Genomic DNA, 16448 nt, shown 5'->3' on the forward strand with positions numbered 1-16448 from the left:
GGGCACAGGGTCTTTTCTGAGACTGACACTCAACCAAGGACCATCTATGGATATAACCTAGAACTTCTGCTCGGATGTGGCCTGTGGTAGCTCAGTAACCAAGTAGTTTTCCAAAGTAAGGGGAACACGGACTATTTCTAATAGGATCTCAAGGGCAGGCTGTTTGACCCCCACCCCAGGGGAGGAGCAGTCTGTTAGGCCACAGAGGAGGACTTTGCAGCCAGCCCTGAAGATACCTGATAAAACAGGGTCAGATGAAAGGGGAGGAGGTCCTCCCCTATCAGGGGACTTGGAAAGGGGCAGGGAGGAGACCAGGGAGGGAGTGTGGGGTTGGGGAGGGAATGAGGGAGCGGGATACAGCTGGGACACAGAGTTAACAAAATGTAACTAAAAAGAAAAATAAAAAAAAAATAAAAAAAAAAAAGAAAATGGTAAAACTTGACTCTCTTGCCATGTACTTCTAGTTATATAAGACCTATTAATAATCAATGTTTAGAATATACTTCTGTTTTGTCAATATACACAAGGAAAATTTTACTTAAGTGCATTATATGAATTACAGCTAATTGAACAAGGTATTAATAAGAGAATACTTTACAAGATTTCCTCAGAAATGTATCAACGGCTACTCAACATTTAAAGCTATCAAAATTAGTGTGGTTCTCAAGTCCTCCAAATGTCCTCTAAACCAATCAAGTTAGAAAAAAAAAATTAGCTACACACCCCTTATCTACACTTTTGTTTTCTGTGGTTTCAGCTTCTCATGACAAATTACAATTAAAAGATATTAAATAAATAAATAAGTATAGATGTAAGCTATACAGAAACTATACTTGGTACTCTGTGTTGAACAGTGCAATGCAAACGCTCACCATGCCATGCTGTCCTGCCTAGGGTGTCAATAAGGGCTTTGATCAGCCTATAGAAGGTAACTGTTAGCTAATTGTTAGGCAGCTTGCTTTTTTTTTTTACAGCCTTAGTACAGTTTTGTTAAAAATAAAATGTATTTGTGTGCCTGTCAGTGTGGGGTTGCATGCTTGCCACAGCATGTTTATGCAGGTCGGAGGACAATCTGCAGGTATAGATTTTTTCTCTTCTTCCAATGTGGGATGTAGGATCCATCCCAGGTCATTACTGTTGGCGGCAAGTTCCTTTATCCTATGACCTATCTCATTGGCTCCCATCTTTTAATTATTTTAAAGAATAAGTGTTTTTTTCAAGTTTGCCAAAAGGCAATTGCTCTGTTTATTTAAGTGCACCTGCATGCATGTTTTTCAAGTGTTTTCCAATATGTGCAGGTACCCAAGAAGGCTAGAAGAGGGGGACAGACTCCAGGGAGCTGGAGTTACTCACATTTGCAGCTACCTGATCGGAGTTCTGTGACCAGAAATCAGATCCTCTGAAAGAGCAAAAATGATGTTAGCTGCTCAGCCATCTCTCCTACTCTTAAAATACTTACATGTTATACAAGTTTTATAAAAATTTGATTGAGTTCAGGTGATTTATCTGATGAATAGCTTGATATGCTAGTGTTCTCTAGGCATGTGTGGGTTTTGATTTTGTTCATTGGAATTAAGGTAGTAAATGCTACTACCTTAAAATTATGTTCAATGTAATAATCAAAGATCATTTTTTAAGTCAGCAATTTTCACCTCCTGAGCAATGCTATTACTGTTAGCTTTCAAAAACATAAGTAAACCATGAAACAGCATACTCCACCATTTTTTTTTATCCTATCCCAAGAGACAGAATGAAACACTTACATTGCTTGATACATGAAAGCTCAAAGCATGGAGAGGTCAGGCTTAAATGGATCCTGACAGTAAGTGCTGTCCTTGTCAATCAAGCCCAAGCAGTCTGAGATATATGGGCATTTTTGATATAATTAGGTTCCAAGTTTAGAATAGAAGAGAGGTTTAATCAGCCACGTGACTCGAATTACATGTCAATCGATCAAAATTTGACACTCAGCACAGAAGATTGTCTTATTTAAAGATCAATGCCAATAAGGCACAGTGTATCATCAAAACCATAACCGAACGGAAATCATCTCTTCATCATCTCACATCTTCCTAGTCTCCTTTTGTCTCAAAATAAATATCTCTACATTTTAACATGTGTGACTCCTAGCTGTGAAAATTTCCCATGGGGATTAAATAACAAATTACCACTAGTTTGGGTAAAGGTCTCCTAATTAGCTGATCAAGGCTATCAGGTCTGGGGAGGAAGTCAACAGCCATGATATTCCTAACACTTTGCATGGGGTTGGGGATACCACCAATACTCCTCCCCCATCCTTCTGCCTGCTAGTTCTGCTGATTATTTCGAAGGCTTTTAAAACAAATTCAGCTATTGTAAGGAAGCTTTTTGGGAGTTCCAGCCTTTCTTCCCTAAATGTTTGTTGTCAGCAAGCCAAAAGTACATTTAAAGTCTTCTGTAGCTTCATCTGAGTGGGAATCGTGGTTTATAATAAGTCTATTTGCATATAAATTACGCCTAGACTATAAGAAGTAGAGACTGAGAAATGCTATTATTTAGAAAGAAAATAGAGGGCAATCTCTCATATAAAGGTCTTTTTTTTCTTTTTTGTAAGTTTGTGGGATTCGACTATTTGCATTTTTTATGGTAAAGCCAGCTGCCAGTTTGGGGAGTGGGGGAAACTTGGCAATTTGCAGTATTCCCAGTCAAGAGCTTCCATGACATTTAATTGAAGATCAGCACTCTGTGGGAGTGTATAAAAGTTATCAGTCTGGCATTATCACAAAGTAAAGTACTTTCTTTGTTCTGAATAATAGAAGATATTCAAAATATTATGGTGTTAATCTTCTATGTGCACTGCCTTACATACAATTAAAACAACAAAAAGGTTACCAAGAAATATCCCAGTTGCTTACAGCAAATATTCTTTTCACAGACTTTCTATGTATTAATGCATTGACTGCAACACACTAATTAAAGAATAGCAGCAGAATATTTTCTGCCTATAATTTGGCTTTACGTACTCAGCTGTAATATACTTGTAATGTCATATCTGAAATGAGCTTTCTTTTAAAGATTATTTTGATGAGAAATTTTTTAAAAAAATCTCCATGCATGGAGAAGCTGAAAAATTGTATATATAAATATATATATTATATGTATCACATATAATTGTATGTATGCAATTATAATATATAACTCTACATAATTATAATATGTAATTGTTTGCATGTATGTATATGTTTAAGCAATTTCTAAGGTCACAGTGAACAGAAGGATAAACGGTTTATCCTTCTGAGGATAAACCATGAGAAAACTACAACTTGTCAATGTATGACAAGCACAGAAGAAAAAGACCAGCTGTAATTCATTTCTAGTGAGAAGAAAAAGAAAAGATGAAACAAAAAAAGGAGAGAGAAAGGAAATACAGAAAAAGAGAAGGATGGAAGTAGGCCGAAAGAATGGAAGAAAAGTTAGGGCTGAGAGATGCATTGCCAATAACACCAATATAACTTAAAAGCTTTATTTAACATGAAGTGATTTATGTTTGTTTGTTCTTTGAGCATTTCTATTTCCTCTTTTTCTCTCTAATTTCTCATCACTCTTTTCTTATTTATACTTCAATATGATGGCTGCTTTATTATAGTAATACTGTTAGTTCACATATGATGTATGGGAAACAAAGGTCTGTGAGATATTAATGCATAAAAGATTTAAAATTTTAATATATGCTAAAAAAGTAAACCACCAGAAGGTAAAAATTTGCTTACAACCAAGCCTAGTTGGATCCAAGAGGAGTTTCTTTTTTCTAAATTGATTATCTAATTTATTCATTCACTTTACATCCTCATTGTAGCCTCCTCCTTCCTCCTGTTCCCACCACCTTCCTGCTTGCCCCTATCTTCCCACCTCTACCCCTCAAAAAATGGGAACCCCACTTCCACCAACTCACCCCAGCACATCAAGTCGCGTCAGGACTGAGAATATCCTTTTCCCGTGTGGCCTGATGAGGCAGTCCCTCCAGGGAGAAGTGATCAAAAAGCAGACAAAAGAGTTCATGTTCGCAGGCAGCCTCAGTTCTTGATTGCTACTTAGTTCCTGCAAGAACCCCTGGGCCCTGGTTAGGTGGCTCTGTTGGACTTCTTGAACTCCAGTCTCCTCCCTGTCCTTTTATACCTCTCTTCCTTCTTCCACAAGATTCCATGTTTGACCTTGAGTCTCAGCATTTGTTTTGAACTGCTGCTGGATGGAGCCTCAGAGGACAGCTATGCCAGGCAGCTGTCAGCAAGCATAGCAGAGTATCTTAATAGTGTCAGTGGCTGGCTCCTTCCAATGGAGTAGGTCTCAAGTTAAGCCAGGTGTTATTTGGACATTCCCTCAATCTCTACTCTATTTTTATCCCTGAACATCTTGTAGTCAAGGTACATTGTAGGTCAAGGTTTTTGTGGGTGGGTTGGTGTTCCCTTCCCTCCAAAAGGACACTGTCTAACTAGACAGGAGGAGTTTCTTGATCCTTGATTAGTTCTTCAAAACTTGACAAATGTATCTATAGTTTATAAGATTCTGTTTGGAAATTTAGAAATATGAAATTTTTTCAGATCAAAATAAGAGATGATTACATATATAAAATGTTTAAATATTCACACAGGCACACACACACACACACACACACACACACACACACACACACACACACATTATATCCCATATATTTGTGAGCTATGAAGGGGACATAGAAGAAGATGGAGTGAAAGTGAAGGGGGAAATTATAGATCATTTGAATGAGCCACCATCCAGACTGAAGTTCTTGGAAACACAATATAACACACTTTTTAAGCATTCACATCTCACTATCTTCAAATATGTTCCACTGCTGGTTTACAGTACTCCATATGATGCTTCCATTGCCCTATAACTTGCCATTATCATACCTTGTTCTACCTCTTAACTAGTCTCTGGTTCTTTTGAACATGTTTATTGGAAACCAACTAAAACATAAATGTTTTTTTTTTTTTGGGGGGGGGGATCACTGAGATGACGCAGTGGGTAGAGGCGTATGCCACCAACTCTGATTTTGTTCCCCGGAAGTCAAGTGTTGAAGAAGAAAACTTCCACAAGTTGTCCTCAGAGCTCTGTGTACACACTGTAGATCTACACTAACCCTCCAACATACAGACACTACCACACAGGCAAAATCAGTAAAAGCATGCAATAAAATATGTGATATTTCTATTAAGTTGTTACTAATGTGTGTATGCACGTAGTTTATTAATAGAAAATGTGTACTGCTTAGGTATTTTTTATTTAAATTAAACTTTATTTATTTTAATTCAAATTATTAAGAGTAAAACAAAGTACATTTTTCCTAAGTGTTTGTTTAACCGTGAGTTTTACTCTTTTATTTACCAAACATGCTTAATTTATAATCACTTTAAGTGTTTTTGATTAATATCTGCTGTAATACACAAACTTAGATAAATTCACTAAAGTTATAAACTGCATTTGCATATTTAATGCATTTGGTTTTCTTATTAAGTACTCCAATAAATCTTCTCAAGCACTTAAATAATACTTGTGAATCTGATAAATTAAACTTATAAATATTTTTCTCTTAAGTTCAGCTGAGTGTTTTCGTAATGTTTATGACCTGAGTAATATTTCAATACTGATCATACATAATATATCAAAATAAAATAGTAAGGCAAAGGTGACTTCTGCTTATGCCAACTTTTCTTAAGCATTATCATGCTAATAGTACTAAAAATGAATAAAATACTTCTTAAAAAAAAACTAAAGGATTTATTTAACTGTAAGTAAATCAGAGACTCCAAAAATATATTCCCTCAGGAGACATTATAATTTGCAATTATATTCATACAATTTATATTCTTTTATAGCTTTCAAGATGTGTAACAGGGATGCATATTTAATGTTTATCCTACTAGTTAAAGTCAAGGTTTCACAAAATAATTCTTAATGTAAGAGTGCATTTAATATATTTTTTATATCATTATTCCTATACAAACCTCACATTATATGTGGTTAATACACAATATGTTGTCAAGAAATATTTTTGTGGTCCTGTCACATGCAGAATAGCATACTTTTCTTATATTTGTTTGTATCTTAATCTCTAGAACTTATGAATATATTAGATGTCAAAACATGAATGAATAAATAGGAAATGCAAATGTAATTAGTGCTTTGAGTTGTAGAGTATGATATCCTGTTTTCTGTTGTTGTATCACAATACAAGAAAAATAAGTAATTTATAAAGGCAGGGGATTTGTTTTGTTTCATAGTTCTGGTAGTCCCAAGGAATATGTGTGATGGAGAGTTTTATGTCAACGTGATACAAGACAAAATCATATGAGAAGAGGGAACCTCAATAGAGAAAATGCCTCCATAAGATGGGAATGTGGGCAAGTCTATAGGTGATTTCCTTAACTGGTGATCAGTGACGAGGGCTCTGTCCATTGTGGTCCTGGGTTCTTCTTTCCTTTCCTTTCCTTTCTTTCTCTCTTTTTACTTGTTTTGTTTTTCGAGACAGGGTTTCTCTGTGTAGCCTTGGCTATCCTGGACTGTCTTTATAGACCAGGCTGGCCTTGAATTCACAGAGATCCGCCTGCCTCTGCCTCCCGAAGTGCTAGGATTATAGACATGTGCCACGGTGCAGGCTGAGCAACTCAGTAAGCAGCGCTAGACCATGTCCTCTACATCAGCTCTTGTCTCGAGATCCTGGCCTTGTCTGAGTTCCTGTCCTGACTTCCTTCAGCGAGGAACATCGATGTGGCTTTGGTCATGGTGTTTCATCATAGCAAATTTTTGATGATTTATTATATGAGAGATAAACAATAATACCAGTTCCAGGTATATTCTGAAAACAGTGTTTCAGCTGATTTATGTAGCATTTGTCAGGTTACAAAGTCATGTTGAGAAAGCTAAAACCAGAAATATCAGTTGCAGTTTTTTTCCCATGTAATTCTGTCTTGAACAGGTCTGCAACAAATAATTTCATACCTATAAAAATACTTCTGCATATAGTCACAGAAATACATACATGTCTGTGTTTCAAATTATAATCTACACAAAACTGAAACTTCCTCTTTTCTTAATTTTTTTTAAAATTTTTTATTAATTATACTTTATTCATTTTGTATTCCCCCATAAGCCCCTCACTCCTCCCCTCCCGATCCCACCCTCCCTCCCCTTTCTGCATGCATGCCACTCCCCAAGTCCACTGATAGGGGAGGTTCTCCTCTTCTTTCTGATCTTAGTCTATCAGTTCTCATCAAAAGTGGCTGCATTGTCCTCTACTGTGGCCTACCACTTCCCCTCAGGGGGAAGTGATCAAAGAGCAGTCCAATCAGATTATGTCAGAGGCAATCCCTCTTCCCATTACTATGTAACCCACTTGGACACTGAACTGCCATGGGCTACACCTGTGCAGGGGTTCCAGGTCATCTCCACGGATAGTCCTTGGTTGGAGTATGATTTTCTGGGAAGTTCCCTGTGTTCAAATTATCTTGTTCTGTTGCTCTCCTTGTGGAGTTCCTGTCCCCTCCAGCTCTTACTATTTCCCACTTCTTACATAAAATTCCATTCACTCTGCCCATCAGTTGGCCATCAGGCTCAGCATCTGCTTTGACAGTCTATACTGCAGAAGCTTTCAAAGGCCCTCTGTGGCAGGTTTCAAGGTTGTTTCCTGTTTTCTTCTGGCTTTCAGAGGCCCTCTGTAGCAGGTTCTGAAACTTCCTCTTTTCTTAATTTTTTTAAACAAGACTGGACTAACACATTTGTCATTATAATGTATAATAATGACATAATTAGGTATTCTATTGCTGGGATAAAACACCATGACCAAATGATACACAGAAAAGAAACAATTTATTTCAAACCTATCATTCCATAAAACAACAGTCCTTTTTTGAGGTCAGAGAGGAACTCAAGGCAGGAACCTGGAGGCAAGAACTAAAGCAGAAGTCATGGAGGAGTCCTCCTTACCTGCTAGATTTCCATGGCTCATTCAGCCCATTTTATTATACAATCCTGAACCTTTGGTGCAGAGGCGGAACCATCCACAGTTGGCTTGGCCCTCCCCATCAATCAGATTTGCTCATAAGCCAATCTGTTGGGGGGCATTTTCTCTACCCAAATGACTCTAGCCTGAGTGAAGTTGACATAGAAACTCATCAGAGAAAATGGTTTATTTTAACATTCTCATAATTACGCATTCTTTAAAACAGTAGCTGATTTGATTATGACTATCTCTATGAGTTTTATTGTCACAACATCTAAAACTATAGAAACAACTAAGAAGCCTTCTCTGATTAGCATTTCCAAAAATGTATCTTATGCTGGCTCCTGATATAATACCTAATTAGTCACTGTTTAGTCAAAACAAACAAACAAACAAACAACAAACCAAAGCAATTTAAAGACTGTAAAAGTTTATTTTGTTCATAGTGTAAAAGGCATGGCTGCAGGAACAGAATGAGTGGCAGATCACATTGTACCCATAGGGAAGCAGAGAGTGAAGAGAAGTGTGCCAGAGAGGAATACCTCAAGACTTGCTCTCCATGGCTCACCTTGTCCAAAGAGGTTTCAGGTCTGAAGTTGCCACAAACTTCCCAAACAGTACCACAAGCTGAGGCTTATGTATTCAAAGGGGTACGAGCTTCTGGTGCATATTTTACATTTAAACCATAACAGTACCTTGTGCTATTATTTTGCTATTTAATTTCATCAAAATGTGCTCTGCTGTAGTCATGATCCCATAACAAAATTCTTAAGACTGGATAATGATATTTTATGAGGAAGAGAAATAGAATTCTGACAGTTATAGAGGCTGGAAGTCAGATATCAAATTACAAATGGATTTCATGTATGGCAAGGGCATAGACTTTGCTTGCTAGATGATATTTATTCATGTCCTTCAGAAAAGATGAATTTTTATTCTCACCTGTTGTAAAGAATGCAAATTTAAAAGTTCATCTAGTTCTTTCTAACTCTTGTATAGAGTTCTGATCTTATCCTTAGGACCCACCTCTTGACATAGTTGGCTTAAAAGAGTTTGACAGGATACATAATCATTCAAGGTTAAATCATTTATAGGTAACTCTACCTCACCCTAAAAATACAGAAAATATATCAGACAAAGTAAGGGAAATTTACATATGAAGTACTCAGTATATGAAAATACATTGATCAAAATGATAAATTATAGATACAACTTGAACTGTAGGAAATATGGGAAAAACATATGATTAAAAGAATGCCCAAACCATTGTGTAAAAATACCACAATTTCTGTATCCATTCCTTCATTGATGGACATCTGAGTTGTTTCCAAGTTCTGGCTATTACAAATAAAGCTGCTACAAACATGGTTGAGCAAATGTCCTTGTTGTGTACTTGAGCAAATTTTGGGTATATACCTAGCAGTGGTATAGCTGGGTCTTGAGGAAGCACTATTCCTAATTGTCTGAGAAAGCGCCAGATTGATTTCCAAAATGGTTGTACCAGTTTATACTCCTACCAGCAGTGGAGGAGAGTTCCCCTTTCTCCACAACCTCTCCAGCATGTGTTGTCACTTGAATTTTTCATCTTGGCCATTCTGATGGGTGTAAGATGAAATCTCAGGGTCGTTTTGATTTGCATTTCCCTAATGGCTAATGAGGCTGAGCATTTCTTTAAGTGTTTCTCCACCATTTGATAATCCTCTATTGAGAATTCTCTGTTTAGCTCTGTTCCCCATTTTTTTTTAATTGGATTATTTTGTTTGTTGCTTTTCAGCTTCTTTAGTTCTTTATATATACTGGATATTAGTCCTCTGTCAGATAAAGGGTTGGTGAAGATTCTTTCCCAATCTGTAGTCAGTCAGCAATCAAAAAGGAGGAAATCATGAAATTTGCAGGCAAATGGTGGGATCTAGAAAAGATCATTCTGAGTGAAGTATCCCAGAAGGAGAAAGACAAACATGGTATACACTCATTATACACCTAAAAAAAAAAAGATAATCAAGAAAGCAGACACGGGGTAAGATGATCAATCCTCATTTAGAAAGACAAATGGGATGTGTGTTGAATGTATGGCAGGAGTCTATCACAGAAGGCATCTGAAAGACTCTACTTAGCAGTGTTTCAAAGCAGATACTAAGATTCATAACCAAACCTTCAGCAGAGTACAGGAAATCATATGAAAGAAGGGGAGTTAGTATGACTTGGAAAGCATAGGAGCTCCACAAGGACCAAATATATCTGGGCACAGGATCTTTTCTGAGACTTGACACTCAACCAAAGACCATGTATGGATATAACCTAGAACCTCTGCTCAGATGTAGCCTGTGGTAGCTCAGTAACCAATTGGTTTCCCATAGTAAGGGGAACAAGGACTGTTTCTAACAGGAACTCAATGGCTGGCTCTTTGACCTCCCCACCCCCCAAGGGAAGAGCAGTCCTGTTAGGCCACAGAGGAGGACTTTGCAGCCAGTCCTGAAGATACCTGATAAAACAGGGCCAAATGAAAGGGGAGGAGGTCCTCCTCTCTCAGTGGACTTGGAAAGGGGCAGGGAGGAGATGAAGGAGGGAGGGTGGTATTGGGAGGGAATGAGGGAGCAGGGGATACAGCTGGGATACATAGTTAACAAAATGTAACTAATAAGAAAAATTAAAAAAAAAGAAAAGAAAAAAGAATGCCCATACCAAAGTCCTTTTGTTCCTGATGCTCAGCCATTTGTCCTCGTAATGATTTTAATGAGACAGTACATGTATATAATGAAGATTATCTCTTTTTGTTGTTTTATGGAAATAAAGATTTTGAGGGGCATGGGAGGAGATCAGGGAGGAAGGGTGGGATTGGGAGAGATCGAGGGAGGGGGCTACAGCTGGGATACAAAGCAAATAAAATGTAATTAATGTAAAAAATCAAAAATTTAATTTAAAAATAATTTGAATAGAATGAGTTTATTTAGTTTCATTGACTTTGCAAAGTGACAATTGAACTACAATTTTAAAGAATGTTGACAAAGAAGATTTCTGCATTAGAAACAAAGTGTTATTTTCTTGTGTGTAGCAGTGATGGAACTACAATTTCTACAGTGTGATACAGTGTCAGTTCCAAGAACACCTGAAGGATAGTGCAGAACAGTGAAGACACCCCTGTTTAGAGACCATGACTGTTAGAGTGGTATGAGTCTTAGAGGCAGGCCTTCTTTTCCTATACCCTACCATGAAAAGATTTGGGCTCTCAAAGTAGTAGAAATAAATATTATATGGTTGTTGATGCCAGAAGTCCAAAATCAAAGTGCTATCAGAACAATGCTTCCATCATGAATCACAGAGCCCGCCGAATTTTCCATCCATTGTCTTTTGTGGCACAAGATTTCCTTGGCTTGTAGCTGAGTCAATCCAATATCTGTCTCCATGATTACATTATTTTCTCTTTTCAGTCTGTCAAGTCGTCACCTGCTTCTTCCTTTGAAGGACAGTCATTAGAGCCACCTGAACAAAGAAGAATAATTTTATTTCAAGATCCTTAAGTAAATCATATCTACAATGGCCCTTTTCTAAATAATATGTAATAGATGCTACGACCCCTAAGAAAATTTAGGGGCTAATCTTTTGTTCAAGATGACCATGTAACCAAGTGCGTGCTCTGCTGCTTTCACTCAAAGGGCACATAATTTACTGTGATTGTGTTTAAACATCTTATTCTTACCTCTTCTCTCTCCCCATGTTTCTGGGAAAGGGGAGGTGAGCTAATCCTAGGCTCTCAGAAATGTGGTTCTCAAATGTACAGTCCTGTGATATCCTTGGATGCTAAATAATAAGAATTGTTAGAGATCTGCAATGAAAAATACTTTACCCAGGCATGTAGATTGGTAGCAAACTACAAGATGGCCTCCAGCATTCTAATACAGTTAGAATGATTATATTTAATGTCTGCTGTTTGAAATTGAAAAAAAAAGCAGAAATCTACTATTCTTGTTTGTCTAGCTGCTAACTATATATTTATTTGTTCTTGGGATTACAGAACAGTGAACATAGCAATGCAGATGAACAGCTATGTAGGGAATTTGACAGTTTGCATGAGACATGCAGGAAACTGCTGTTCCCAATAGCTACCTGGACCAGCTCAGACAGAATTTCTATGAAGTCACAAGAAAAATTGACATGACCAGCACCTAGTTAAATTTAATCCTCTGGAGATAGTTTAGGGTAGCCAAGCTCACTGTTTTCTTCTTTACAAATTTCCAGGAATGATTCTGGAATCAATTAACAAATAATGCTTTTCAGTCCTCCATAATTTTATATTTAAGGTGTTTGTTATCTTAGTGCTATAACTATCTCTAACAATCTTACTTCATCTTTCAGCACCCATAAATTGCCCTGTATTTCTAACAGTCTTCCACTTGCGCCCAAACATTTTGCTCAGTAGCATCAGTTGCTGGAGGGGTACAGGGCTTTTCATTACATTGATATGATCCCATTACCTTCATCACCTTAATTAGTTAAAACAAATACACAGGTTGAATATCAAACATCTAACAAACTGGAGGTGTCAATATGTACTTATCTTGTAACAATAAGAGTTAGATAGTTCATCACATTGTTCATTGCTTGAAAAGTCTGAAGTAACAGTGCAGGTAATTCATTGTTTGCATCGATGTTTTCAACATCACATTGGTATTTTTATTTTATTTGTAGCTCTCATTCATTAACATCCCAGAAATGCATCTGAGTGTACTGAGAAATGCCCGTGTTCCCATTCTGCAGTAGAGCCTGAGCTAATGAGTCTGTGACATGCTTCCTGGAATTTCCCTTCTGTCAGTACCTGCAACAATCTTTTGGAGACAAGATCCTGCACCAAACTCTAATTTCTAGGGGTATAATTTAGCTATCATCATACTTGTACATACGTTTCATTAGATTTCTATTATTAGACAAGCTAATTATTATAATTGCTTTACTTATTCAATATCATACAATTTTCACATCTTTCAAGATCAGATGTGAAGTAGCCACAAGTAATGTGAGTGCTCACTTTGTGATTATCACGGTTTGCAGGTGACCATGTATCTGGCCTTCAAAACTTAGTCATTAGGTATAATTTGATGATCTCAACTAATAAAACTAAAGTTATATAATTCAGCTTTTACTCTGGCCTCTTGGACACCCAATTACGCATTAGTTTACACTTTAAAATCTAGCTCACTTTTATATGTGAAATACCCTAGAGGCATTCAAGAAGTTATAGACCTCTTTGTAATTAGAAAAATTACCATGATAAGTCTTGAATTATGGACTAGACAATAAGACATATTGTGGTTGGCCATGGTGACAGGCACCATTAATCCTAGCATTCTGAGAGGAATAGGCAGGTGGATCTCTGCGAGTTTCTGCCAGCCTGTCTAGAAAGCTAGTTCAGCACAACCAGGACTACACAGAGAAACCCTGTCTCTGAAAAAAATAAAACAATAACAAAAATAACAACAAGCCATATTGTGACTAAAGATTAATGAGAGCATTATGGGCACTCAATGCCTCCCAAAACCTGCAATAATTGTTACTCAAAGGTATAATGCAATTCTGCTTGAGATATCCAACTGTGCTCCAAGACTGCTTATGTCTCTCTAACAATAAGTACTGAACTCTTATGTTGCCCTAGAGACAAAGTCACTTGATCATGGATGTTAATTTTACAAGTATCAAACTATGTGTACTTTTCCAAGAATGTTTTTATTTTGAATAAAATTCTGGTTTATCTTGCCTGACTGAATAAGAATATTAATAAGGGGAATGAATGCCCAAACTGTGAGAATGGTTTCTGCATGGAGTCTCTCCAGTTCAGGTGAACATCCAATTTATAATGTTTCTGACCAAGCTCCTTTTTCTGTTTCTAGACTTCCTCTTGAAAGGGTACCCCTAAATAAACTTTGTGTTCATCATACAACATGTATGACTGACTTTGATTTCAATTAAAGTGGAAAAGCTGGTTCAAGGAATCAGTAAACAGATCATTGAGTTTGAAAATATAACACAATATAAGTGAAATCGTGATGAAATCTAAGATGCACAGAGACTTACAAATAGCGTTAGATAATGTGTTTGTATTTATTTTGAATAGTGTAGAGTTGAAGTCATATGTCATTTAATCTATACGACAGCTACAGTCCTAGACTATTTGAAGATATTAGATTTAGCACTTAATGCTAATCGTAGTTGAAAATACTTGGAGAATCATTCGTTCTAAAAATCTGTTTGACACTGCTTAGTAGTGCTATCTAATAGTGTCACAATCAAATCAAAATATATAAAATAATTAATGGTGTATTGGTTTTCTTTGGGAACATGGGTACTGTTGTCATTTCTAAATCCTCTAAATCCAGTAGTACCTGAAGTGGTCCAGTAGAAACCAGGTGTTCAGAGTCCTTAATTTGTAGTTAATATGAGGCATGCCTGTGGTATTTAAACAGGTGCTCAACATTTTGAGAAGATCTCTGAAGACAGATCAGTGTGGCATAAATGAATGCAGTCAAGTTAGTCAAATAATTTCATTCATTTCAGCTATGAAACTGGCATGCTCACTTTTTGCTACCATTTTTCTCTTATCTTGAAGAGTTCTGTAACACACCGTCCTGTTTTTGGCATGTGTTAAAGTGCTGGTGACCTTATGATTATGCCAGCATTGCTCTTGGCTTTTTAAATTCTGGTGCACTCCAAGTTTATAAACTGAAAAAGACAAACAACAAAAATGACATTTCACCAATCTGACCCATGTCTTCCCAAGAGTCCAGAAGCATCAACTCTGAGTTTATTAGATGAAACAATTCCCTGAACTCCATTTCTCTGGAGTAATAAACTGATATTTTTTTAAAAGGACTGAAATAAGATGATATTCTTTAACTGAAAAGAAAGATCAAATTTTGCTGGATGTGTTAATTGTTACTCCCAGGACCTACACACAAGGGCATTTGTGCACACACTAAAAACCATACAAAGAAAAAAATAGTCTTAGGTGTTTTAGCATAAAGAAAGGAAAATTAATTCCCATCTATGATTAATTGCTTTTCCTCAGAATATGTGATATTGCCTGTCTCAATTAAATAATAAATGGTGTCCCAACTAACTAATTTAATAATTCTGGGAAAAATAAAATTGGAATTGCATTATTTTTCAAAAATTGGAAGCACATGTACAAATATCAGAGAATGGCACTTGGTCAAGTAAAAATATTCTGTCAGAGATGTACATGAGTTAGAAAAAAACTGTGTTAATAACTACACGATGACAGAGTTTTGACACTCTTTTTTCAGTAAAGGACTTGTTTACCAAAAGTAAAAGTTCTATTGAAATTCTATTGATTTTTTTTCAAATGCAATACATTTTAAGGTTGACACTTAAATACAGACCCAATTATTATAATTTTCTCATTCCAAAATGTAGTTTCTTCATAGAAATAGAACACTGTAGTATTGGGCTAGAGAAATCTTTGGTGAATGAATGAATTTACTAAAAATCATCTGAATGATAGAATGAGAGAAAAGATATGCATAATTTTACGTGTCAGGTTTATTCAGTCATGCCCACCATGAAATTTAGTCAAATAACATTTCTGTATGTTTGTAAAGGTGACTTTTGATGAGATTATCGTTTGAATTGGTAACATGAATAGTGTATTGCCCTCTAAAAATCTGACTGACACCTTTCCACTAAGACCTCAATAAAACAAAATCCCTGTAGTAAATAAAAGAGAAGTCCTCCTACATGATTTGGTAGCAAAATACCACTCTTGGCCATCCAGAACATGAACCAAAACATTAGCCTTTCTTATGTCATTGATGTGGTGTCTCTTGCGATGTAACCTGTGTTATCAGACTTCTTACTTCTTAGTTCTTCAGACTCACTGGAAACTCCCCAACCTATGTCTCTGCATCTGCAGCTCACTGTTCACAGATATCTGCCCATCTTTATTTCCTAATAAGTGCTTGAGCTATGAAAATATTAACTTCATCTATTCTCTTAAAAATGTATGTTCTATTATCAGTTTGTCTGAACAATACTCTACAATGAAACATAACACTATAGGAATTAAATTTTTCAGTTGTTTAATTGATTTATGTCCTATCTATATTCCTAGCAGAAACTATCACAGGTTGTTGACTTCACCTGAAACATTAAGACTCTATCTCTGGCATCCTAATACGGATAAAATCTGACATATACAGGACATTGTTTTCCAGATAGTCTCTGCTCAGTGACCTGTGTCCAAGATTGACATTTGAGGAGGAATTTAATTCTTGAATACATAATGTTCCTTATGAAGTTCATTATTTTGTTTAAAACAATCATTTCTGTTTGTTTACTCATTAGACTTTCCAGTGACCAGTAAAAATGAGATACGCACATAAAGATTAAAAAGAATAAAATAACATCTACTTGTACATATGTACATGTTTGTATGTATATA

Source organism: Psammomys obesus, unplaced genomic scaffold (genome assembly GCF_907164565.1).
Source record: "Psammomys obesus unplaced genomic scaffold, mPsaObe1.curated_primary_1811, whole genome shotgun sequence".
Taxonomy (NCBI): domain Eukaryota; kingdom Metazoa; phylum Chordata; class Mammalia; order Rodentia; family Muridae; genus Psammomys; species Psammomys obesus.